This window comes from Mus musculus, chromosome 14 (genome assembly GCF_000001635.26).
Source record: "Mus musculus strain C57BL/6J chromosome 14, GRCm38.p6 C57BL/6J".
NCBI lineage: Eukaryota > Metazoa > Chordata > Mammalia > Rodentia > Muridae > Mus > Mus musculus.
In genome coordinates, this window is record NC_000080.6 from 30,437,283 (window position 1) to 30,464,270 (window position 26,988).

Genomic DNA, 26,988 nt, shown 5'->3' on the forward strand with positions numbered 1-26,988 from the left:
TAATGGTTCAGATAATTAAATTCTATCAGCTCATTTTCAATTTATGAGTTCTGTTCACTGCCATCTCTACCCAGTACTCAATCTGTCCAGCAAAAATTTTATTCTAATTACTAAATTTTTAAATTTTATGATTTCTATTTGACTCATTTTTATAATTTTCTTTGCTGACATTATTTAATATTTTTGCTTATCTAGAGGGAATTTGCAATTGATTCTCGAAGCATTTTTATGCTGATGACGAAAATCTTTGCCAAATAATTCCAACACCTGATTCATCTCAGTATTGGCAATAGTTGATGGTCTTTTCTTATTTGAATTGTGGCTTTCCTCATTTTTGATCATTTTCATCACTAGATACTTTGTTTACATTATTTATTAGATGAGTCTTCATTCTATCTAAATCCTTGAAAGATTTGGTTTCAATGACAGTTTAGTTTTGAGAGCCCTTATGGTGCTGGTCTGATCTGCTGTGTACTTCTGATGTTGACCAAGTTTCTGCTCAGTTCTTGCTGGTGCCATCTGTAGGAGCAGAATGCAAGGCCTTCAGCTACCTGCCGTGCAGAATGATCTTGTGGGACCAAGGGATGAAACAGAACCACTGGCCTGAGGACTCTTCATGCCAATGGGTAGAAGGCAGGGAAACCCACAGAGAAATTATATTGAAAGACAGTCAATAATCACTTCTTTAAAAAAGTTTCCCATGTAGCTATAAAAGTGTTGTGTGTGATTCGTTCAGTGTATGGCATCTTCGGGTATGCAAAGAAAGGCATAGTATTGCACATCTTGGTAAGGATGAAGCCTGGAGAATATCCCAAAGCAGGTAAGACCTGTGCATGGCCTAGCGTTCAGAAGAATAATAAAATAGATCTAGAGATGACCAAGAGAACATACACACTTAGAAATTCACAGACCAGAAGGAGGAGAGGGGTGAAGTCATTTTGTGTGTCTCTAAGAACTGTGTAACTGTCATATGTGAGCTTAGGTAATTAGACAGTAAGAGGCAACTGACCATCTAAAACTGCCACTCTCTGGTATAACGTGGATAACACCAGACGGTTATGTGAAAATTTTCATGGGAACAAATGTTAATAAGAAACATTAGAGATGCCGGGCATGGTGGTGCAAGCCTTTAATCCCAGCACTCGGGAGGCAGAGGCAGGCGGATTTCTGAGTTCGAGGCCAGCCTGGTCTACAGAGTGAGTGCCAGGACAACCAGGACTATACAGAGAAATCCTGTCTCAAAAAAGAAGAGAAGAGAAGAGAAGAGAAGAGAAGAGAAGAGAAGAGAAGAGAAGAGAAGAGAAGAGAAGAGAAGAGAGAAACATTAGAGATACAAGATCAACTATTTGGAGAGAAACAGCACAGAGGAAGAGGAAAATATAACTCTTCGGCAAAGATGCTATACTTGAACTTCTACAGATTGAATAACATCAATATGCTCTGAGTGGACCTTCTTTATAATTGTTAACACATATTAATTATGCAAATTATTGAGATTTACTGTAACATTTCCATACAGGTGTAGGCCATGTATCAATCATGCCCACAACCCCTTTCTCTCCTCCACTCTCTTCTCAATTTCCTTACTAATCGCCATTCTAATGGTACAATCGCCAGTTTTATTTTAACTTGACACAAGCTAAAGTCACCTGAGAAAAAGGAAACTCAATTAAGAAAACGTCTTCATAAGATGGAGCTGTAGGCAAGCCTATAGAGTATTTTCTTAATTAGTGATTGGGTGGGGCTACCCCTGGGCTGGTGGTCCTGGTTCTATAAGAAAGCTGCTGAACAAGCAGTAAGCAGCACCCTCCATGGCCTCTGCATCAGCTCCTGACTCCAGGTTCCTGCCTGGTTCGAGTTCCTGTCCTGACTTCCTTTGAGGATGAACTGTAATGTGGAAGTGTAAGCCAAATAAACCTTTTCCTCCCCAGGTTGAGTTGGCCATGGTATTTCACCATAGCAATAGTAACCCTGACTACGACAAATGGACATGAGGTGGGATTTCACTGGAATGTCTGTTGAGTTTTGTTTGTTTTGTTTTGTTGTTTTGTTTGTTTTTAAGTAAAGTATCAATTCAAGGTGCCCTTAAATTCACTGCAATCCTGCCTTATCCTCCCAGGATCTGGGATTACAGGCATTCACTACCATATCCAGCTATCTTTGTAGTTTTGACATGCATTTCCCTGATAGGTAAAGACACTGAGCAATTTTGGTTTGTTTTGCTCATTTTCTAAGACAGGGTCTCACCATGGAGCTCTGTAATTTGCTACATAGACCACACAGGCCTCACACTTACAGTAATCACTCTGTCTTTGCCTCCATAATACTGAGATTACAAATATATGCCACCAAGCCCAGCCACTGAGCATTTTTTGTATATAAATTGGTCATTTTTATTTATTCTTTTGAGAAATGTCTATTTCGATCATTTGCACACTTAGTGGATTTTGTTAATGGTTTTAAGTATTTATATATTTTGAGTATTAACTTTCTATCAGATGAATAGTTGACAAAGATTTTCTCCCATTTTGTAGGTTATCTATTCATATTGACAATTTCCCTTACTGTGCAAAAACTTTTTAATTAGATGAAATCTCATTTATCAATTCTTTGTTTGCTAGTTTCTGATGCTCTTAGAGTCCCAGGATATCCTTGTCTGTGCCTACATATTCAAGTGTTTTCCCTGTTTTCCTCCACTGGTCCAGAGTTTTGGGTCTGTCATAGTTAGCTTCAGTTGTCACGTTGACACACTGGGAAGAGGAAATCTCAGTTGAGGAACTGCCCCTTTCAGATTGCCCTGTGGTCATGTTTGCAGGACATTTTCTTGATTGCTAGTTCATATAAGTTAATTAATAACCTGTGGGCAGTGCCATCCCTGGGCAGGTGAATCTGGGCTACATAATAGAGGTATCTGAAAAAAATAGGCAAGTCCCCACCCCTTCCAAAGTAAAAATTCAAAGGTAGCTGAGCAAACCAGTAAGAAGCTTTCCTCGTGGTCTCTGCCTCAGTCGTTGCCTTGGATTCCCTCTGTCATGGAACATAAGCCCTTCCCCCAAGCTGCTGTCTGCCAGTAACAGAAAAGCAAGTTAATACAAGGTTTTACAGGAAGGTGTTTGGTCCAGTCTGAGTTGTATTTTTTTGTAGAATGAAAGATAGAGGTCTAGTTTGGATCTTCCACATGTGGATATCCAACTTCCCCAGCACCATGATGTGTTGAAAAGACTGTCACCTCTTACACACACACACACACACACACACACACACACACACACACACACACTCACACATACTCACACAGCCCTTGTGCCAAGAATTAATTAGCTAAGGATGTGTGTGTCTCTTTCTCGGCCCTCTATCCTGTTCCACTGCGTGTCTTCATGCCAGCCATGCTGGTTTTGTTACCATGGCTCTGTAATATGTTTTGAGATCAGCTGTAACGATGCCTTTAGATTGCTCCATGCCATTTTCAGTCTAGTTTACTAGAATTACTATCAATTCAGAAATTTTAAATTTAGTGTGTAATTCTATTGAATCTCTGAAATTCTAATGTGATTTTGATAGGTTTTTAAATCATATGTTCAAAGAGCATTTGAAATATAAAACTCAAAATGTAATCTGACTGGACAGGAAGTGTAGCTCAGTGGCAGAATGTTTGCCTAGCACATATAAAAACCCTTGGCTCAGTTCTCAGCACCACAAAAATGAAAGTTCAACCTGAATGAACTTAGTGGTACATTTTTCAAGTTTAAAGTCTGGTTCTCTCACTTGGAGGGAGGAAACAGTAAAGAACCTCAAAAGACAGAAAATAAGTTACTTTAATGTGTTATTTTTAAAACTTGGGGGATTTCATGATGGTTCAATGGTTACATAAGAGCACTTACTGTTAAGCCTGACAGCTCAACTAGAGTTCAGTCTCCGAAACACACATGGAGGAAAGAAAGAAGCTCCCATAAATCTCTCTCTCTCTCTCTCTCTCTCTCTCTCTCTCTCTCTCTCTCAGAGACAGAGAGACAGAATATTTATTTAAAATCATCTTTAAAGAATAAAGGATCTGTTACATACTGTCAGCAAGCTTTTTGATACACTGGTAAAACTCAGAATTCCAAATGACTGAGCTAAATTCCAAAACTGCAAAGTTAACACTCCCCCGTCCCAAAAAAAAGGAAGATGTCTTTTTGCTCATCCACAGAGAGATGGTAGCTCCAGTCCCTATAAACACCCCATCATAATGGCTGCAGACCATATTGAACAGTGGAAATAGCTCAGGGGTGATGATGGAGATAGGGAAAATGTCAGAGAAGATGATTCAAGGGGGGACAAATAAGAAGACACCAATAACTGATCGTGTACAGGCTCACCGGTCTGTTTCTCTTAGCATGCCTGGGTAGTGAAAAGGGCTGACTCATCTGGAGAATGATAAATAGAACAATCACAGGCATTTGCAAAGTATCGATTTCCTTGGGAGCGCCAAGGTTTTTATGGTAATAATCTAATGTACACTCAAGCAGTAACCATGATGAGCCTGGCTGGCTTTCCCTACATGGGTCTGTGGTATTCTGCACATCTCGTGGAATAGGAACCAGAGAGAGAAGGCACAGGCTTCATTGAGACCATGGAAACGTAAGACCATGGAAACCTTCTAAATGGCTGGCCTCTGGAGGATGCTAGAACAAATGGTTTCAGATTACATGATGGGCAGTGGTTAAGGCATTAGCTGCCTCCAATCTACCTCCAATCTAATTAAGTCTAAATAAGTGTTGCTAATATAATTTAAAATATGGGCTCAATTGTCAGATGTTTCTTGAAAGAAATAATACACAATGTAGAACAGTAATCTAATGATGAGAAAAGCAAGCCCTTATTTGCTATCTACCAGGCACTATTCTAAATACTTTACATATAATTCCTCTTTAAGTTTCACAGGTACCACCTGATAACTGTTATCTCCACCATCCACGGAGCAAAACTGAGGCAAAGAAGTAGCCAAGATAAGGGAAAGACCCAAGAGTAAAAGCTGGGCCTAGATTGCCCCAGACTCTTAACCACTATTCTATGCCTTCTTCTCAATACTATTACTAATAATAATCTAATATACACTCCAGTGATGCTAGAGTATATCTTTAATATTGGGACTTTCAGGGGGTGAGAAAGGAATTAAAGAATACTCCCCCCCCCATTTTATTCAAACTAAAGTCAATTTCATTCCCCGCCCCCACACCCCACACCCCTGCTTCTTGAGATGGAACTTGCCCAGGCTGTCCTTGACTTGAACTCCTAGTTCAAGTGAGTCCCTTGACTTAGTCTTCTAACAGCTGGGATTGTAAGTATGGCACCATGCCCAGCTAATTTCACCCTTGAATTTGAATGGAAAAAGAAATACATTCAGACCTTAGAGACTTTGGAGGAAGGGGTTTTTATTATTATTAATTTAATTATTTGTTCACTTTACATCCCAGTCGCTGCCCTCTCCCTCCCCCCAGTCACACACACACACAATTCCTCTCCCCATCCTCCCTCCCCTTCACCTCTGAGAAGGGGAAGGTCCCTTGGGTATCACCCACCCTGGCACATCAAGTCTCTGCCAGACTAAGCACATTCTCTCCCAATAAGGCCAGACAAGGTGACTCAGTTGGGCAGATGGGTTCCACAGGCAGGCAACAGATTTAGGGACAAGTCCCCACTCTAGCTATTGGGGGCCTTGCATGAAGACCGAGCTGTATAGCTGCTACATATGTGCTGGGGGCCTAGGACCTGCCTGCATATGCTCTTTGGTTGGTGGTTCAATCTCGGAGAGCCCCCAAAGTTGAGAGGAAGTTTTAGGGTGATGTTGTCTTCATTGGATGAGTTACATGTCAAAACTCAGGGTATATACACCAGGTATATTCATTTCATTTTATATAAATCACAAGGAAAAATAAATGTTAAAATAGTTGGCGTTGTTAGGGTAATACAGTACTGACGGAAAATAATATGTCTGTAATTTACTTTGAAATGGATTCAAAACTACCATGGTCAGATGGAAAGAAGGATGGCATCACACGTGTGGTGAAGAAATATAGTAAAAGCTTCAAAACAGAACTTTGGGAGAATATTATTATAATCATTACTCGGATTAAGTAATGTCTTTTTCAGCTAAGAAACTCTTCTGTGTGTCCCATATTAGTTATGGCCGTGCACACTCTCTTTCAAGAGATAAATTTTGTGTCTCTTCCTTGGTTTATCATTCAAGCATGCATGTCTAAACACAGTGGTGGCCTGGCTTGATCCCTTCAAACTTAAGACATCTTCACCCAAGCCTTTCTTTTCAGTGTAGCAGTCTAAGGACCTAGGCTGTCTTCACCATGATGTTTTCCACACTAGAGACTTTGATGGCCGCGTCTTCCTGGTACCTTTTGACATTGCCCTCTGTTCTCCATAGCACCTAAAAATTAACAGCTTAGTCCAGATCGGTGAGTCTCAGATTCCATCCCTTTGCCAAAATCAAGCAACGGTATGTTCTTTCACTAGAGGGTGCTTGATGTCTGCTTTCCACTTTTTCTAAAACAATTTTTAAGGTGAGTGCTTTTCTTGCACGCATGTATGTGCACCACATACGTGCCTGGTGTCCATAGAGGTCAGAAAAGGGCATCAGACCCTTTGCAACTGGAGTTGAGACCCAGAACTTGGGTGCTTGGAGTTAAACTTGGGGTTGCCCGCATCAGCAACAAGTACTCCTAACCACAGTCTCATCTCTCTGCCCTCACTTTTTTTGTTTGACGGGGGGGGGGGGGGGGGGGTAGTTGGTAGCTTCGATGATTTGTTTGAGCAGGGAGGTAGTATCCCAAACCTATCCCATTGTCTTTCTTTAATAACCAGTTATAAGGCTCAAACAGCAAAGGTAAAATAAACCATGGACTATTTTTCCTTACAGTTCCAGAGCCATAAACTGGTATATGTCATTTTCAAAAGATGACTGACTAGTCTTTATTTTAAAATACAGTGGACTTCTGGAAGTTGTTCTGTTTGTTTGTTTGTTTGTTTGTTTTGATTTGGGCTTTTGTGTGTGTGTGTTTGTTGATTTGGTTATTTGAAACAGGGTATCTCTGTGTAGCTCTGGTTGTCCTGGAACTCTCTATGTAAACCAGGCTGGCCTCGAACTCATAGAGCTCCTCCCACCTCTGCCTCCTGAGTGCTGAATGAAACACATGTGCCACCACACCCAGATGAAACGTGGGTTTAGACATCTTCATTAAAGCTCAACTCGTTGGTCTTTCATTTGCAGGAGCCTCTTCTAATAGCATAGATCTCTTGTCCACAACTCTAACCATCTTTGATAACTTTCCCACTGTGTGGTAGTCAGAATGCTCTAGTTCATCTCCTATAATGCCTGCCTCAGAGCTAGAAGCAGCCACTTCTCCAAAAAGCCCTAAATTTTCTACTTTTGTCTTTTCTGGGTTTTGTGGTTGGTTGGTTGGATGGTTGGTTGGTTGGTTGGTTAGCTGGTTGGTTTGTGTTGATTTTTGACACAGTCTTGCTATGTAAGATGACGTCATCATCATCATGGTGTAGGTGAGATTGGTCTCAAGTTCACAGTCCACCTGCCTCTATAACCCAAATTACAAGCAATTTCAGCCAGGCCTGGAATGAACAATGCATTTTGAGACTCTAAGCTTGTGTTACCAGGGAACTTCCTGCTAAGATCCTTGTTCTTCAGCCCTGGGAAGATGGTGGGTTAGAAAGTCTCTTACGACCCCCTGGAACTGGAGTTACAGACAGTTGTGGGCTGTTATATGGATGCTGGGAGCTGAACTCAGAGAAAGGAGAGTGCTCTCAACCACCGAGCCATCTCTCCAGCCCCTCTAAAAGATTTTTTAAATAAAAGTCCATAAACCAATTTTCCCAGGCTCTTGCAGGCTGATCAAAATTTCTTTCTGCACACGAAGCCCCTCACTCATATGTTCTTTCCTGGAATAGCTAAGTATGTTATTTCATTTTATTCTGGTACACAGTTTTGTCATCAAAGGATGATAATAATCTGATTTTTCTTTGTTTCATAAGTCACATGCTATGTGTGCCTAAAAGCTTTCAGGAAAAAGAAAATGTTTTCTTTAAACTCAAGAAATATTCTGTAATTTATCTTGGTGTTGGTATTCTGGGTCAGCAGGCTTAGGCACGTCCTGTGCTTTGATATGCAGTTCAAAGCACTCTGGGGAATGTTTGCAAGTTTTCTTGACTCCTAAGTTTTTCTATTCATTCCCTTCCTTTTCTTTGGGCTTTCTCTCTAGAATCCCCTTCTATGAGTGCACATGTTTTCTCCTCTTCTGCATCTGTCACTTCTTAAAAATGTCCTTAATTGCCTCACTTCTTTTTCATTTTTAAGTTATATTTTTGGGGTTGTGAGATATGTCCGTGGGTAATGGGGCTAGTTGCCAAGGTTGATGACCTGAGTTGGATCCCAGGGACCCACGGGGTAGAAGGAAAGAACTGACTCCTAGAAGCTATCCTCTGATCTCCCCACGGGCACCACGCGTGCTTCACCACATAAATAAATAAATGTAAAAAAATTAAATGTGCATTTAAATTTTTATTTCTCTTTCACCTTCTCTTACGTCTCCTTGCTCTGGCGTCTCCTCAGTTTGGTTTTCATGGTTAAAGTGGAATGACTTTCTCCTTTCCCCTTGTAGTTCCTTCTTGAAGTCTCCTACCCACCTGTCAGTTTCTCTAATTCTGATGCATAATATTTTTGCAGTTTTGAATATAATATGCTCTGTAAAGGCTCGTGTTTTGGAAGCTTGGTCCTCATCTGCTGAATCCAGTCATTGAGAGATGACTAGACCATTGAGATTGTAACCTAACCAATGAATTACTCCCTAGTGGCATTACTGGGGGGGTGATAGACACTAGGAGAGGCCAATGGCATTACTGGGAGTGGGGTAGACACTAGGAGAAGAGGCCTTGCTGGAGAAGACAGATACTGCAGGCATACCTTGGAAGAGTCTATCTTCCTTTCTACTCATGTCTCTGTCCTCATAAGGTAAGCAATCTTCTCTGTCACCACAGCCTTGCCACCATGATGTTCCCACTCCACCCTTAGACCGCCACAACACAGCCAGCTAACTGGGTACTGAAACCATGAGCCAATAAAGTGTTCCCCCTCCTGTCTTTCTGTAGTATTTGCCATGAAGTCAAGAAACTAAGGGATACAATATCTTTTTAAATCTTTTATCATCTGACTGTCTTTTAGTTCTCTTGAACTCTGTGGGGCTGCTCCATCCATCTTTTCAACACATGCACTTTCCAGAGCACTTTGTCCGTATTACCTCCTTGTGCCTGAGAACACTGAAACCCGGACAGTGTGGCAGCAGTGACCCACTGTTGTCGGGTGAACAGCAGTGAACGAAGAGAGCCAGGGCTGCCCAGGATACAGAGAGTAAGCAGTGGTTATGGGCCCAGGCCTAAATAAGACATTTATACCATGCCCTCTAAGGCTCAGGGGGCACCACAGAAGGGTCAGGAAGTACAGAAGACCTAGAAGATGGGATAAAGGATTATGAAATGCCATTCTCTAGACTCAACACAACTATTGCAATTATTAACTCACAACACTTAGTTTCCAGCACTGGGTCCGGACAAGACTGACTCTATCTGCAATAATTCAGGGAAGGGGCAGGGGAGGGGGCAGCATTCACAAGGCCTTCCCTATCCTTTACCTTTGTACTGTTCGCTGTTGATAGACTCTGAGAGAGGTGCCGTTGTACCCACTGCTGAGCCTACCAGGTTCCAAAAATAGCTCCAAACCCACAGCCACACAGAAGGCTGTGGTGAAGCTCAGTGGGTCACAAAACGAAATGAATATCATGAAAATGAGGAGGTTTGTGGGGAGCAAGGGGAGCTGATGGGGCAGCAGGAAGATGGAGGATCCAAGCAGGTGGTAGGGAGAAGGGTTGGTCTGTTTTGTGTGCCTCTGTAACTGTTTAAAAGAAAAATGTAATTAGAAAAGAAAGAGCAGTTGATCATTCAAGTCCATTTTTGAAAGTATGAAGAACAATGTAGTTTCAAAAACTAATTTGCAGGCTATGATTTCCTTTGGAGAAAAATAGGAGAAGAAGTTCACAAAACCATCCAGTCAACTTTAAGCCAAGAATTCCAAAGTAGGCCATCCTTGCTGGAGACTGGAAGTTTGTGTCAGGAAACTTTCCTCTTTCACACTTCAAAAGCAAATAAGCTATCAATGTCAAAAGAAATTTCTCCAAAAACAACACTCTTTCAAAATGCCTGATGAGTCTTGTTTAATTTCTTTTGCAGTTGTCAGCTCGGCCTCTGCTTTGAGGTTCTCCTTATAGACAAGAGCCATCTCTGACTCCTTCATGCAAGTTGAAGAGAGAAGTCGCTGACATTGGGAATTAATAAGAAAGGTATTTATAAGGCAGGTGCTTTTCAGCATCAACACTAGCATACAGCCCTGCCTTTATGGAAGTATTTGATCAAGTGCTGATGTCAAACAATAATATTTAATTAGATATTTGTCTCTCTTGACATAAAAGGAATTTACAGAGAAATAAATTCAACAATTTTCCATCAATAAAAAAGAACTTTGCCCTCGAACTGTTTTAATCATTTGACTTCTAAAAGGCAAGTTAGTCTTTAATCCCAGTACTTAGGAAGCAAGCAGATCCCTCTGCAATCAAGGCCAATCTAGTCTATACCAACAGTTTCCAGAACAGCCAGAGCTACAAAGACAGACCCTGTCTCAAAACAGACAAACAAATAATAAAATACAAGCTAGAGGTGATAGAATGGCTCAGCAGATAAAAACACTTGCCTCTAAGCAGAATAGCCTGAGTTAAATGTCAAGAACCCATGATAGAAGGAAGGTACAGGACCTAAAAGTTGTCATCTGCTCTCCACACACACACACAACTATGGCACATGGATACCCACACACACTAATAATAATAAATATTTTTTTTGTTTTTTCGAGACAGGGTTTCTCTTTATAGCCCTGGCTGTTCTGGAACTCACTTTGTAGACCAGGCTGGCCTCGAACTCAGAAATCCGCCTGCCTCTGCCTCCCGAGTGCTGGGATTAAAGAAGTGTGCCACCACGCCTGGCTTAATAAATAAAATTTTGATGCAAGCATCTCCACAATTATTTTCCAGTTTCTTCAGATTGATAAAAGTATACTTAATTGTGATATATCTAACAATTTGTTAGTATAAACATTAAGACAAGTGCTCATGAAAATATTTATCTTGCATAAGATATAGAAAAAAGTCCAATCTTTGATTGAAAGACACAAATCTCTGAACATTTATAAACACAAAATTCTACTCATATTGTAGAATTATATGGTGGTGGCAGTGGTAGTAGTTATAGTACACTCTATGTAGACAGTGCTACTTTAGGTCTTGCCACCTAAATAGAACCTAATGAAGGCCAGGAAAATCCTTATGACTTTTTTTGACAATAGCATCCTATGCACCCCACTTGTGCCCAAGTTTGTTCCCAAAGAGTTAACGAAGGCTGTGGTGCTGTCCTTGGGCTATGGGCGCTCAGCAGGATTAGAGGAATCATTGATAATACAACATGACTCGTGAAGTGGTAATGAAAAAGAACAGACATGGAAGAAAAAGGAGGGAAACTGGGAAAAGATCGAAGGGGATCCTGGAATAAGACACAGTAAAAGCATCATCGCCATACACTGAGGAGACTTCTGCCATTCCTATCACCATCCTCAGGATATGGAGGCTCCATTACTTTGTCACTGTGTACAAAGCACTGTAGTCCCCATGAACTCTTCACTCATCCTACAGCTCTCCCAGTGAGCCATTTAGCATCACACCAAACATCCGTTTAACACCACACACTTACTTATATGTACATTTCAAAGCAGTACTACCCAGAATGTCCAAAATGTAGGGACAATCCTAAAACCCATCAACGGATGACATTTTAAACACCATTTAGGATATGTGTACAAAAGATCATCATTCAATACTTTTAAAAAATGTATTGAGACATGATAGGACGTGGTTAAATTCCAGAGACTGTTGTATGTGAAAGAAGATGATGGGAAAAAGGACGACCCGTCCTGTGAGGTGGTTGGTGTGAACCTTCTAATGCTGGCACGTCCACAGAGAAAGGAAGATTAGGAGTTGCCTAAGTCTGGGAGCAAGGAGGATGCTGGGAAACGGTTGCTAATGGGTCTAGGATTTCTCTGGAAGTGATGAAACTGTTCTACTGATTGTAGGGATGTCTGCACGATCTGCGAATATACTTAAAAACATTCAATAATACCTGGGAATATTATAAGACACATGAATCATGTAAGTCATAAAAATAGTATTGTCAAAAAAAAATAAAAGTATTGTCTCAAATCATGGGTTGAGTGAAGCCATAGCCCTTTGGGGAAAGGAGCTGAAGACTGACTGTGTAAGCCTAAGCCTAAGGACTATCTAAAGAGTGCTAAACATAAGAGAAAGAGCGTTTCTTTGCACTGGGAGCCAGGGATCTGAATGCTGGTAATCACCATTAGTTAGCTGTAACTTTGAATAAAGAAATCTTGAAATATGGGAGGCACAAAAATCTCCTGTTATAAAGATGTCACAGATGCACTGCTGTGTAACTGTGTTTTAGTTAGAGTTTCTATTGCTGTGAAGACACACCATGACTACAGCAACTCTTATGAAGGAAAACATTAATTGGGGCTGGCTTACAGTTCAAAGGCTTGGTCCATTATTGTCATGGTGGGAAGCATGGTGACATGCAGGCAGACATGGAGCTGAAGAGGTAGCTGAGAGTTCTACATCAGGATTAGCAGAGAGCAAGAAGAGAGAGAGAGACTGCGCTTGGCTTGAGCATCTGTGACACACTTCCTTCAATAAAGCCACACCTACCCCAAAAAGGCCACATCTCCGAATGGCCACCGCTCCCTATGGGCCTATGGGAGTCATTTTCATTCAAACCGCCACAAGGTACCTTTGTACACATTCCTCTCTTTACATCAACCTCCCCTAACCCAGCACTAGGGAGCCTAACTCCTCACGTTTTCTCCCACCCACTTTCTCTCCTGCACATCCATTTTCTATCGCACACTGTCAACCAGGATGACATCATGTCAGTCTTCATCATGACTGGAACTGTCTCCTGCTAGGTCTCTCTGCCTCTATTCTTTCTGCACACTCTCCAGCTCCCACAACGACCTTGCCATCAAAATAATCTTTTTTTTATGCCTATGAATACACCACCATTGCTCTCTTCAGACACACCAGAAGAGGGCATCAAACCCCATTGCAGATGGTTGTGAGCAACCATGTGGTTGCTGGGAATTGAATTCAGGACCTCTGGAAGAGCAGTAGGTACTCTTAACCGCTGAGCCATCTCTCCAGCCCCATTAAAATAATCTTAAAACACGGTCTGCTAGTCCTCACCGACTAGCCTTTCTGTGCCTCCCCTTCCATGTTAGAAACTTCACCAGGCATGCTTTAAGAGAAAGACCTTTGAATGGAGGAGTCTAGTAGAGAATGAGTAGGCCACTGAGAACACTGCCTTTGAAGGGTTAAAGTCATACTCTTGGGACCCATGACTTGTCTCTCAGAAGAGTAAATCTGTCCTTTGGTTATTTCTTTATGGCTCCATGTCCCACCACATGACCTCTCCCCTCACACTCACATTCCATCCGTAGTAATGCCACAAACTGTGAGATCTTCACTAGAGCCAAGCTGGTGCCAGTGACAGTGGCTTGAGTCTCTGGCACTATGACCTCTTCTTGACAAAGTGCTCAGCCTCGGGAATTGTGTTATAGCAACAAAAATGCACAAATACACCCACTTCCATTTTTCTCAGAGGATGAAAGTTAGTTACTTCATTTTTCTATCCCCTGACGGCTGGTCACATTTCTGTCAGATATCTACCCAACTGTGGTGCCCTGCCTTTGGCCCTAGCAACATGAGATCCGAGGCCTACAGGTCTCACAGTTCACCTTTCTCTGTCCTACACTGTTCTTCTCATGAAACTGATCTTTGTCCAATTCTTTATAATGCCTAGGCCAGTGATAGGTAGCTCATTGATTGACTCTAGGGAGGTAGCTGAGGTGAGGGACTGGCTTGAAAAAAAACACAGAAGACCGTTTTACAGCAATGAAAACAGTTTACATCATGTTTGGAGTGGTATTTTCAATGGCTGTATATATTTATCAACTTTTATTGAACTACACTACAATCTGCGCATTGTTCAAATTTTTTAAACGTTAGGCAACAAAAAAGTGACAGTTAAAAAACATCATTTCCTAAAACAAGTCTCGCTCAAGGTGTATCATGAGCTGATTTAGACAACATTCCTCAGTGGCACCATGGCGCCCTACAAACACTTTTATCACCAGCTAGCTTATCTTCCTATACATACACAGCTAGTGAACTTACTTTTATCTGCCTCACCTTAGGGTGACAAGCAAGTCTTCATGGTTGTGTATCCCTAACAACTACACCTTTATGATATCTCCGGCATGATCCAAAACATTTGGTAAATACCTGTTGGCTATGTCAAAAGGAAATATATGGTGAGGAGAAGATGGTGTAGGTGGTTAGCAAAATAAAGAAGAGTTCTGATATTTTAATATAACAAGAAGGAAAGGGAGGGAGGGAGGGAAAGGAAGGGAAGGGAAGGGAAGGGAAGGGAAGGGAAGGGAAGGGAAGGGAAGGGAAGGGAAGGGAAGGGAAGGGAAGGGAAGAAGGAAGGAAGGGACAGAGGGAGGGAAGTAAGGAGGGAGGGAGGAGAGGCAAGGGGAGGGCAGGGGAGTGGAAAAGAGGAGAGGGGAGGGAAGAAAGGAGTATAAAATGCAACCATTAACCACAGTTGGAATCAGCTTCAAACCACTTCTACCCTTGGCTCCACACTCACCTCACAGCCACACATGCATAACCCCATACCACTGCTTTCATCTTTTTAAAAAATAGTTTAAACCAATATTTATGCTTGGGATTGAAGGAGATACCTTCCTAGTGTGGTTGAGCTTGCCTGTTTATTCCCCTATTAACACCAAAAAATTCTAGACAGAGGCACCTAGAACTGCAGCTGTGCCCATGAATGGTCAGCAGGAATGACAGACAGCAAGTCAATGTGCCAAGGGGGGGGGGGAGTCTCTGCTTCTTATTTATACAACCCACCCTAATCTTTTCAAAACACGTCTAAGGGAGCTTTATCATCCTATAATTAACTTAATTTAGATAAATATTAGTCACCAGAAACTTTACTTTATAAACTTAGGTATGGTTGAATGCTCCAAGAAGGGCCTAATGTGCTACAGGAATCAATGAAATGTTAACAGGCTTTTACAGTTTAGCAGGTGCTCCAAGGAGACTGGAATCCTGAAAGAACTGCGGTACAACGGTGTTCTGTTCCTTCAAGGGCATCATCTTGCCATTTGTTTATTGACCTAACCGCTTTCACCTAGGTTGTACATCTTCCTTCTGCCCTCCCCCAGGGAGCACCTCTGCCCTGGAAAGACCCCTGTCAGGAAAGACTCACATAGTCAGTGACAGAACTGACTGACTCAGAGTCGCTCTTCTCATCAACTCTAAAGATCCAAAAGCTGAACACCAAAAAAAGGAATTTGATGTGAACTCATTTGGCAGTACACGATGGCCTGAATTAGCATGAGATTATTTGTGTAAATTTAGGGCACATAGACCTTTTGGTATAAATATTCTCCACTGTCCAATTACAGAGCGCTGTCCCAGGCCATGCTGGCAGAATTACATAATAAATACCGTGTGCAAAATATCACCTTTCCAAAATCCAAAAAATCATCTGAATGCCAAAATACTTCTGGCATCAAATATTTTAACTATGTGATTATGAGCTTAAGTCTGCTTGAATGCCAACTGAATTGATTTGTTGTGGGCATTCATAATGGCAATTCTGGGTCTATCTGGGCAGACAAGGACCAAGACTCAAGGAGTGGGACCCAGGTGTCTGGTAGCACTGTTTCTGTCTCACCTTTTAAAGGAGCTAATGGCCCAGAACAGTCACAGTTAGCTGTGGTCTCCAAAGTGTCAGCTCAGATCCATAGATTCTTATCCCCAGCTAACCGCCAAAGCTTGTGAGCATAATATGCAAATATTGAGTGATTTAGCAGAATTGCAAACTTGGTATTGAACAACTTCACAGAGCAGGGTACACTGCATCAGTATAAACTGATTGACTTTTAGAAAATCAAATATGACTCTGAAAACAGTAGCTAGAGCCAAAAATCTAGTCTCCCTGGTATTACAGAATCTCCCATTTTATTTCCTCCCAAATTATTATCATCCCCCGCACAACAGAGGAGAACCACAACCCTGACTTATAAGAGTTTGGTTTTTCCAATTTGTCCTTCCTCCCTCCCTCCTTCTCTCCCTCCCTCTTTCCCTCCCTCCTTCCCTTCCCTTCCTCCTTCCTCCTCCCTCCCTCCCTTCCTTCCTTCCTTTCATATACTGGAAATCAAACCTAGGCCTCTTCCATAAAGCTGTATCCCCGAGTTCAGCTTGCTGCTGTCGCTCGTGCTGAGAAGCAAAGCCATGAACTCACGCAGCTGGTCAGACACTTCACTGTTGATCACTCAGCCCAAAGCCAACTTGAGTTTGAAATTTAAGTTCACCAAATGTTTTGCCATTAAGCTAATGGCCAGGTTTCCCTCCTACCTTCTGAAAGTGCAGTGGAGTTGAACTACAACCAACAAGTAACAACTCAAGAACCACATGGCCAGGCAAGGGAGACTAGATAGAAAAGATAGAGGCAGGAGGGTCAGAGATTCAAGGACAGCTTCAACTACATAGCACATTCTAGACCAGTCTGGGCTACAAGACTCTCTCTCTCTCTCTCTCTCTCTCTCTCTCTCTCTCTCTCTCTCTCTCTCTCTCTCTCACACACACACACACACACACACACACACACACACCTCTAAGTTGCCTTTAAAAAACCCTGATAGGAAGCTAGTTGCAAGGATCTCAGGAGGCTGAAGCAGGAGACCAAAGAGCTCAAAGACAGGATGAGCTACAAAGTAAGCCCCTATCTAAAAAAAAAAAATAATAATAACAAAGATTAATACTTCTTAATATGGATGTGCACATGCACTCATTTATTTCTGTATACCACATGTGAACCTGGTGCCTGCAGAGTTTAAAAGACTGTGTTAGATCCCCCAGAGCTGGACTTACAGTTGCTTGTGAGCTGCCATGTAGATCCTGTCAATCAAACCCCAGTCCTCTGGAACAGCAGCGAATGTTCTTAATCACTGAGTCATCTCCCCAGACCCCCAAAGGAAATTTCTTTACATTACTCAATATCAAAGTTTGCTTACAATAAATGTCACAGAAACTAAGTTTAAACAAATTGATTCAACTATATATCATTTAAAACTTGTAAAATACCATTTTTAATAAGATGAAATTCTCATAACATAAAACTTGCCATTTTAACCATTATAAAATGTGTGATTCAGTACAGTCATAGGATTTTGCAACAAACACCACTGCCCAATTGCAGAATATTTCTTCCCCACCAGATGTAGTGGCACATGCCTGCAGTTCCAGCAGTTGAGAGCTGAAGGCAAGAAAATTGGGAAATCAAGGCCAGCTTTGACTATACTACAAGTTAGAAGCCAATCTGGGATATAAGGGACTTTGCCTCATAGATATGCCTATTCTGAATACCTCGTGTGTGTGTGTGTGTGTGTGTGTGTGTGTGTGTGTGTGTGTGTGTGTGTGTGTATGTATGTATACTATATAGCCTTTTCTGTTTGGCATCTTAGCATGATGCAGTCAAAATTCACCCACTGCCCACTGCAATGTCATGTATCAGAGCTTCGTTTCTTTTAGTGTTTGCATAATCAAATTACATAGATCTAGCATGTTTTCTTTATCTGTACATCAAAGGATAAACATATGGGTCATGTCCTCCCTTTGGCTGTTGGGAATAAAGCTTCTATTTAAGTATCTGTGTACAAGTATGTGTGCGAAGGTATGTTTTCAATTTTCTTGCACATGCCAGGAAATGGGATTTCTATGTTATATGGTAATTTCTATGTTATATGGTAATTTTAACATCCTGAAGAACTGCCAGATTATTTTCCAAAATGGCTACAACATTTTGGGTCGCAATGTATGAGGCTCCAATTTCTCCACATCTTTGTCAGCCCTTACAGTCTGATGCTATCATTATTGTTATTATTGCTGTTATTATAGCCATCCTAGTAGGTGTGAGAATGGTATCTCACCATGATTTATTTCCCCAGTGAGAATTACATATGGTCAAAAATATTAGCTGCTATGATTTTATATATAAATTATATTACACCATAAAATGTAAATGTGTATATTAAATAAAATATCTATTTATATATTACAAATGAGTTTTATCACTTTTAAAATACAGCTTGTAATTGTCCTCTCCATCCTCTCTTACCTGTAGAAGAGTAGGCTCTCTACAAGCAAATGAGCGAATGATAGTTTAAGATAAACAGCCATGTGAAGTGTCTGAAGGTTAGAGAGGGAAACTAGAAATGTTAGAGAAGCTAAAGGCAAAAATAAGTTTCTCAGTCTGTGGTTAAACTCTGGCCACTTGTCAACTAGATCTACGTTTCCAAGAGCAAAGCAGTTCACGTCTTCAGGAATGTTTAACGCAATGTCTTCCTGATTGCGCCCTTCTCTGCTGGGAAGGCAATACAATATTGTCCAAAAGAAACGAGGATTAAGAAACCTGAGTCTGGGCTCTGATTTCACCACTAACTCTGTAACCCTGGAGATCTGCTACTTCCCTGCCCTTGGTATTCTAACAGAGGGAAGGACAGAGCAGGAGAGGGAGGGAGGAAACAGGAGAGAAAGAGACAGAGCGGAGAAGGAAGGAAAGAGGAGAGAGCAGGAGGAGGGAGGGAGGGAGGAAGGGAGGGAGGGAGGGAGGGAACAGCGGGCAGGGAGAGAGAAGGCAAGTGCGGTCAGTCAGATGATTAGGGACTGCACGCTGAAATCTCTTTGCAGCTCTTCCCAGCCAGCGTTTGTATCTGTGCTTGCTAACCTTGTTCATAGCAAACTCCTGTCACATCGGCTTCAGTGAGCAAAGAATAATGCCCCAAATAACCTCCTCTCCTCCTGCAATCTCTGCCCAAGAATTGGCATCCATACATCTGGAGGAGAGGAAGTTTCTATGCCAAGCTCACAGATGGGGATGCATGTTGACTCCCCAAGGACCTCAGGGAAGATGTGCAGAGCAAATGTCCCTTGGAAATCACGACATGAGCCCATAGGTCGGAGGAGCTGTGTTGTTAGAAGATGCAAATAGAAGGCTGCTACCATTCCACACAGTGTACAGTCAGCCAGTGTACATCAAGCAGAGACGAACCAATTGACTAGGAACACAACAGGGCACAAAATGAAGCCCTTGTACTCATAAGGTCTGCAGGCAAGTGGGGAAGGATTTCAATAAAACAAACATGTGTGCAAATGTGTATACATGTAGATGCATTATGTACACATATGTGTGTGTACCTGTGTATGCATCTATATGTGTGTGTGTGTGTGTGTGTGTGTGTGTGTGTGAAAACAGTTAAAGGAACAGAAAGTTGTATTGAGAATATGGAAGAAAAGTTGAAAGCAAGTTGCAATTATGAACAGTGCATGTCAGGTACAGATATAGCTCATTTGACCATGTTACCTAGCATGCCCAAAGCCCTGAGTTCAGTTTTCCTGTATCTCATAAACTAGGTATGTGATATACACCTGTAACTCTAGCACACGGGAGGTGAAGTCAGGAGGATCAGAGGTTCAAGGTCATTCTTGGGCATGTAGCAACTTAGAGACCAGTCTGGAATACATAAGACACTGACTCTAATTAATCAGTGAGAGTGGAGTTGCACTTGATTAACTAAGTCACATATAAACAAAGAACTGAACAACAGGGACAAGAGGCATGTGGAGAAGAGCACTCTAAGCAGGACAGTAAGTGCAGACTGTGAGGTGTGTCTCTGAGATGAGTGAGGAGGTCACTGGGGCTGACTCAGGTCATCAAGGCAGAGACTAGCGGGATGGGTCTGACGGCGTGAGAGCAAAGCGTTGCTCGCAGGATGGACAATGTGTGCGCTTTGGCTTTTATTCTGAGCAATGTGGTGATCTACTGAATGATTCTTAGCAAAGAACGCCATGACTTAACTTGTCTTAAAACAATCTCTAAAGCTAAGTATGTCCATAGAGGTGGTGGCAGAAACTCCCGTCAGCTGTTTATACATTACCCAATGGGCTAGGGAGACGGTTCGATGGATAAGCACGCTGGCTATGGAGACAAGAAAATCTGAATTTGAATCCCTAGCACCCACATAAAAGCTGGCACAGCCATGCCTGTAACTCTAGCACGGGGGCGGGGAGGAGGAAGGGTGGGCAGAGACCGACAGGCTGATCCTGGGAACTCACTGGCCAGCCAGAGTAGCTGAAACAGCAAGCCTTCCTTAGGTTCAGTGAGAGACTTTGTCTCAAAAAATAACCTGGTTGGCCATAGAGTAAGACACCTGAATCCTTCTCCAGCCTGTCTAAATACACACACACACACACACACACACACACACACACACACACACCTTTATATACACTACATCCACACAACACACATGAAAACAGATAGGCTTCCCTAAGCACAAAAAGCATCAAGGAACAAAATGAGGAACTAGGTTCTGAGTGCATTTTGGAAGAAGAGCCAGCAGAATGTGACATAGATGCAATGCAGGGAGTGGGGGTGTGAGGAAGTGAGGCATGGCTGCTAAGTTTCTGAGCCGAGCAACTAGAGAAGCAGCTGTGGGTGGAAGACATTGGAGGCAGGGGGTGACCCCCAAGGTCAGTTCTGGGCATGCTGACTGTGCAGTGCATGTTGGGAAACAGAGAGGAGATGAACAAAAAGTTCTGGAAGTAGAGGGAAAGTCCTTGCTAGGGGTATAAATTTAGGAGTTGATGACGTCATTTCCTGGCTAAGCTCAAGTGTAGGAGTTAATGGCAATGTACAGCATTTAAATCTACAAGCCTGGGGGTGCCTGGGGAGTGCTGGGGAAAAGAGATCCCTCAGCTGAGGGGTAAAGGCTCCCCAACATTAAGAGGATCAGAAGAGAAGGAGGAGGCATGGAAAAAACTGAGAGCTGTACCCCAAGACAGGAGGCATAGGAAAGAGAGGGTGCTCAGAAAGGCAGAAGAAGGAAGTGGGGGCTGTCCCTGATAAAGATGGGAGCTCAAGGTCGTGTGCATAGTGCTGTCATTACAGAGATGTCAGGGGTGGGCAGATGCAAGCAGGTGGCAGTGGATCGATGGCTTCGGGAGCTAGGGCTGAGCACTGGAGTAACACGCAGTGAATCTGGCATATCCTTTGGAGATTAGGAAAATATTCTGGGATTAGAAATTGCTGATGTATCCACAGATTTATGAATGAATGAATGAAAAACCTAGCTGGATGTGGTGGTTCGTCCCTATGAGCCCAACACTCAGGAGGACCATAAAGTTAAGGCTAGCCTGGGCTACAGAAAGAAACCTGTCTCAAAAAAGAAAAAGAAAAAATACTAAGTTGCACGCTTTAGAAAAGTGAGTCTCATGGGACATAAATTAGACCTCTTTTTTAATATGCAAAACAGTGAAGCCTCTGGCTTGACCATGGGATGTAGCTATGTGGATAGCAATGGCAAGAGCTGCTAGTGGTCACTAGCTTGATGAGAAGGAGGGGAGGAGAATGGTGACCTCAGAGCACAGATGTTAACATAACAGCTGGGGTGTAACAACACACGCCTGCTATGCTGAAATGTGTTCCCGGAGGCTTGCAAAAAAGGAGCTCATATCAAACTCACTATTTTGAGACTGGTAAATAAGGGGAGGAAATTATCTTGAGGTTGATAGAGAGATAGAGGAGAGCCATTGGAGAGAGAAAACTTCAGCAAAGAAAACAGTACAAGACAGCCCAGAGATGGGACAAAAGGAGACCTTTGGGAAAGGGGAATTTTCTGGACCAATGCTCTAGTGTGAGCATCAGACAGCTCCCTCAAGCACAGCCAACAGTATGATCTCCCAACAATATTATGCCAGAGAAAGGGATTTCTTAGCAGAGAAAACCTGTCACCTAGTTTGCTACATTCAAGGGATGCCAAGACTCATATGAACCTGCAGTACTTCCCGTGCCTAGGGACTCAGCCTTGAAAAGATTGCTTTCTCTGGGCCATGATTACTCTTTACCAATAACATCTCCACTTCACCTAAAATAATCTACCACAAGGGCCTTTCTGTGATCTTGAAAAACTATGTTTAGCTTTTTAAAGAGGAAATAATACTGAAATCAAAGTCCATAACCCCATTGCCCAGACACCGTTTCTCTTCTCAATAGACATAGTGTAATAAGTAGAAACCTCCCCTACCATGCAGTTTTATTCTCTATAGATAACCACAGCTCTTTATCTTTGAAGCAAAAAAAAAAAAATACACCTCTTATAAATAGTTGAATTAAAATTTATACACAAAGCCAGGATGCTCCAATTCTCTACCTTGCCCCTTACTGTTTCCTATCTTGGCAGTCCTCGCCAGCCCATTTATTTGAATGGTCACGGTGCACTTTTAAAAAGTGCTTTGAACTTTATCGTATCTAAGTCTCATCAAAATACAGTGAGAAAAGAATATCTCTATTTTGCAGACAAGGAAACTGACCCAGAAGGAGATTAAGTGGCCGGTTGGAAGTCTCAAGGGAGCCGAAGTTGAGGTAACGGTAGACGCTGGCTTCCTCTTACTCACTGTACCGCTGCGCCCCCCAGTGGCACTCAAATGACATTTCCGCCCGCAGCTCCACAGTTGCCATACATTGTATCTTCTGCGAGGACACATTTTGTCCTCAGAGTCCTTCAGTTTTTAAGAAACATTTCATCTGAGCTAAGACCATCACACTCTAAGGTAATATGTATCTTTATCCGCTCTTCCATCTGGCAGTTTAAGGAAATCTTATTATAATTTCACTTATCACAACCAGAAAACTCTGAGATGGAGGGGGAGCAGGAGCAGGAGGAGGCGCAGGAGGAGGAGCAGGAGGAGGGGCAGCCGCCTGACACTGCCTAGATGACCGGGAACCAAAGGTAGGACGGCCAAGAGAACCAGAATAGAACCAATATAACTGAAAATAAAGTCAGTGAAATGATTCCTAATGAGGTTCTGCTATACTGGGAGATCAGAGTCTAGCCCAGTTGCCATCAAAGGGGCATCCATCATCAAGCAACTGATGGGGAGCAGATGCAGAAACCCGCATCCAAACATTAGGTGGAGCTTAGGGAGCCCCACAGATCTTGTGATCTTGAAATCAGGGAAGACAGGGAAGAAAGATTGTAGGAGCCAGAGCTGTCAAGGACACCACAAGAACACAGCCCACCGAATCAACTAAGCAGAGTTCATGGGGCCTCACAGAGACTGAAGCACAAGCAAGCACTAACGCTGTACGGGTCTGAGCTAGGTCCTCTGCATATACCTTATGTTTGTGTAGCTTGGTGTTCTTGTGGGACTCCTAACAGTGGAAAGGGGGAGGGGGGTTGTCTGACTCTTTTTCCTGTACTTGGGACCCCATTCCTCCCACTTAGTTGGATATCTGTGGGATATCTCTTTTTTGTTTGTTTGTTTGTTTTAAAGGGAAATAGAGGAGGAGTTGATCCAAGGGAGAGAGGAGGCAGGAGGAGGAACTGGGAGGAGTGGAGGGAGGTGGTGTAATGTATGAAAGAAGAATAAAAGTTAAAAAAAAAAAAAAAAGATTGAGTGGCAGCACGTGCCAATAATGCCGGACCTTAGGAGTATGGGGCATGAGAGGACAGACTCCAGCAACAAAGGAAATTGAGACTATTCTGAACCACAGAAGATTCTGTCAAAATGCATAGTTCAAGAAGGCTTTAGCTGGGTGTAGAGACCTGTAGTTATGAGTTTGCCTAGCACGTGTGACGCTCGAGGTCCAGTCCCCTGGGGCAGGAAGGAAGACAGACAGACAGACAGATAGACCTGGACAGTGGTATGCTCCTGTATGTAGTCACAGAACCTATGTGGGGAGGAGATATAGGCAGGAGAATAAAAAGTTCAAGGCTATCCTCAGCTACATAGGGAGCCCTAGGCCAGCCTGGGCTACAGGATCTCATGTCTCAAAAATACAAATCAAGTCATTAGATTTTCCATTAAAAATGCAATCTGGAGTCAGGGGTGGATATGTGTGCCTATAATCCTAGCAGCTGGAAAGCAGAGGCAGGAGGATTATTGCAAGTTCAAGGCCAGCCTACATAGTGAGTTAGTTCCAGGCTGGCCAGGGTTACAATAGTAAGACTTTATTTTTAAAAATATACATTGTTTAGGGGGTTGGGGGTAGGGACATCCTCATGGAGACAGGGATTTGGGGAGGAGGTATGGGATGTGAAACAGTCAGAGGATGAATGGGGGGGTGGAAATAAAATCTGGAGTGTAAAATAATAAATAAAATAATGTTAATTTTAAAAGATATTAAATTGAGATTGAACATAGACTATACAGTAATTGCTTAATGGCAATCTTCACCTACACTAAAAAGTAAACCACACAAAGAGCCAGTTTTGTTTCTGGTAAGGAGAAGCCAAATGTAAGCAGGATTCCTTATTCAATTAGTCATTTACCTTAAGACATAAAGTAAACTTTGGGGACAGAGAGACTTTGCCCTGTGGTTTCAGGCAGGCAAAATACTCCCTAAAGAAAACCCTTTCTTCCACCGTTTTTCAATCAGGGGGTTACTTTCCTGAACAGTCTTAAGCCTCCATCCAAGCGAAGTCAGCAAGTAGAACCATCATTAAGTAACAGCAAAACAACATAGCAGCTTTCTTCCTTGCATACATAAAGGACTGCTGGGGGCCTGGAGAGACGGCACAGCCGTGAGGAGCACTTGCTGCTCTTCCAGAGGACCCAAGTTCAGTTCCCAGCGCTCCCATCAGGCAGCTCACATCTACATGTAAAGCAAACTGCAGCAGGTCTGACACCATCTTATGGTATCCCCTGGAGCCCACACACATGGCACACACACACAAAGCAAAAACAAAAATAAAGCTTCTAGCCAGGTGACAGTCTCACATCCCAAGCCAAAGGCTCAAAACAGTAAGTGTTTCAAATATCTCAAAGAGATGAGCCTTTTTCCCTGTTGAATGACAAGATGGGGGGCGGTGGGGGAACAACTGTGATGCGAATGGAATTCTCTCACCTGAGACCCAACACCAACTCTGATTTCCTCTCAAAGGTAAGCACTTCTCTAATCTGAGTGCTAAGAGGAAACAGAAGCCTGTGAGCTTGGAAAATGGTGCTCTGGTATAGACTACATGCGTGAAGCAAACCTTCAGAGCCACACAAAAGCTCCTCCCACCCAGCTGCAGCAGATGTTAACGACCAGAGAAGAGGAGGATGTTGGATCTGCTTCTCTGATCAAAAACATTTTGCCATTGTCTATTGCTCTTGTTGTTGTACACTTCAACAAAAACCTCGGTCGTGAGATTGTAAGACCTGCTGGGTTTTAGCTGATTCTCACTGAACTATGTTTAGCTTTGTTTTAAAGACTATTATGTGAATTAATGTTTTACATGCATGTATGTATGTGGACCACATGAATGTCTGATGCCTCCAAAGGCCAGAAAAGTGTCAGATCCCCTGGGACTAGGGGTATATGGTTGTGAACTGCCTTGTTGGTGCTGGGAACAATACTTGGGTCACCTGCAAGAACAGCAAGCGCCCTTATGCACTAAGCCGTCTCTGTGTTATTTAGCTTATGGGAAGGCTATAATAATACAACCCCTACTTTTCTTCAATTTCTGGTCTAAAAACAAACTCCAAACTCAGATTCGGATTCTCTCTCTTATTTTACTTCTTTCTTAGTAAATAGTCCTGACTAATGAGCATGGAAAGCCAATTCTCTGAATCCATCAGCTGTGAAAAGCAGGCTTCGCTGGCCTGCCTGCCCCATCTGATTGTACTGTTCCTGGATTTTAGAAGTCCAAATGGAAAAAAAAAATAAAACAAAAACATGCCTAAGAAAAATTGCTGTCACTCTGTGCTGGACCAGCTCACCCAGCACTTCTCGTTACCTAGCAATATGCATTTGTCCTTGGCTAACAAATGTCCTCACTTTTTAACACAGATGCACAGACTCAGCGTTTTTCAGTCCTAACCTGATATCCTTTCTCTTAGCAGCTGGCATGTGTTAAGAGAGGCACTTGAGGGATGTGGGTTGTGAAGTATGGGAAGTGTGAACTGCAGTGCCCTATCTACTGCTCAGACAGAAATGAGGGTGTCTGAGCGCCACCGGAGGCAGGGGTTTGCAAGAAGGCTGAACCATATTCCAGAAACAGGTATTTCAGCTTATCATGTTTTCCACATGGTGCCAGGAGCTGTGCAAGTCACCCCCTACTTGTAATACAAGTCTACCACCTATGGTCCAGCCATGGAGAAGAGGGTCTCATTATTGAATGAACCCTGATGTTAATTTGCTTATATTTTCCTAACCTGGGCAAATTTCTCAATGCCTATGAGCCTAGGATGTGGTTATTTTTAATCCTGTAGCTTTTGAATGAGAAAACAGATCTAGAGAAGCTATGTGGCTTCTCCCAAGCTGCCAGCCATCAGTTGAAGGGAACCAATTCAGATTTAGAATGCTTTGGTGCTGGGTATCTGAAAGCCATTAGTGAATTGAGATGCTGCCTTAGTCTGTGTCTTGGTTAGGGTTTTACTGCTGTGAACAGACACCATGACCAATGCAAGTCTTATAAAGGACAACATTTAATTGGGGCTGGCTTACAGGTTCAGAGGATCAGTCCATTATCATCAAGGCAGGAGCATGGCAGCATCCAGGCAGGCCTGGTGCAGGAGGAGCTGAGAGTTCTACTTCTTCATCTGAAGGCTGCTAGCAGAATACTGGCTTCCAGGCAGCTAGGATGAGGGTCTTAAAGCCCACGCCCACAGTGACACACTTCCTCCAACAAGGCCACACCTA

At 42.7% G+C, this 26,988-nt stretch overlaps 1 protein-coding gene and 1 long non-coding RNA gene across 2 annotated transcripts in view; one reads left to right on the forward strand and one right to left on the reverse strand.

Annotated features, from left to right (window-relative positions):
• The window catches only part of Cacna1d (calcium channel, voltage-dependent, L type, alpha 1D subunit), a 451,216-nt gene that overhangs the window by 397,342 nt on the left and 26,886 nt on the right, over window positions 1-26,988 (reverse strand). The window lies entirely within an intron of this gene.
• On the forward strand, window positions 20,754-26,000 carry 4831407H17Rik (RIKEN cDNA 4831407H17 gene). The gene is made up of 4 exons (NR_131095.1): window positions 20,754-20,834; window positions 22,660-22,725; window positions 22,807-23,092; window positions 25,246-26,000. It is a non-coding gene; the product is annotated as an RIKEN cDNA 4831407H17 gene (long non-coding RNA).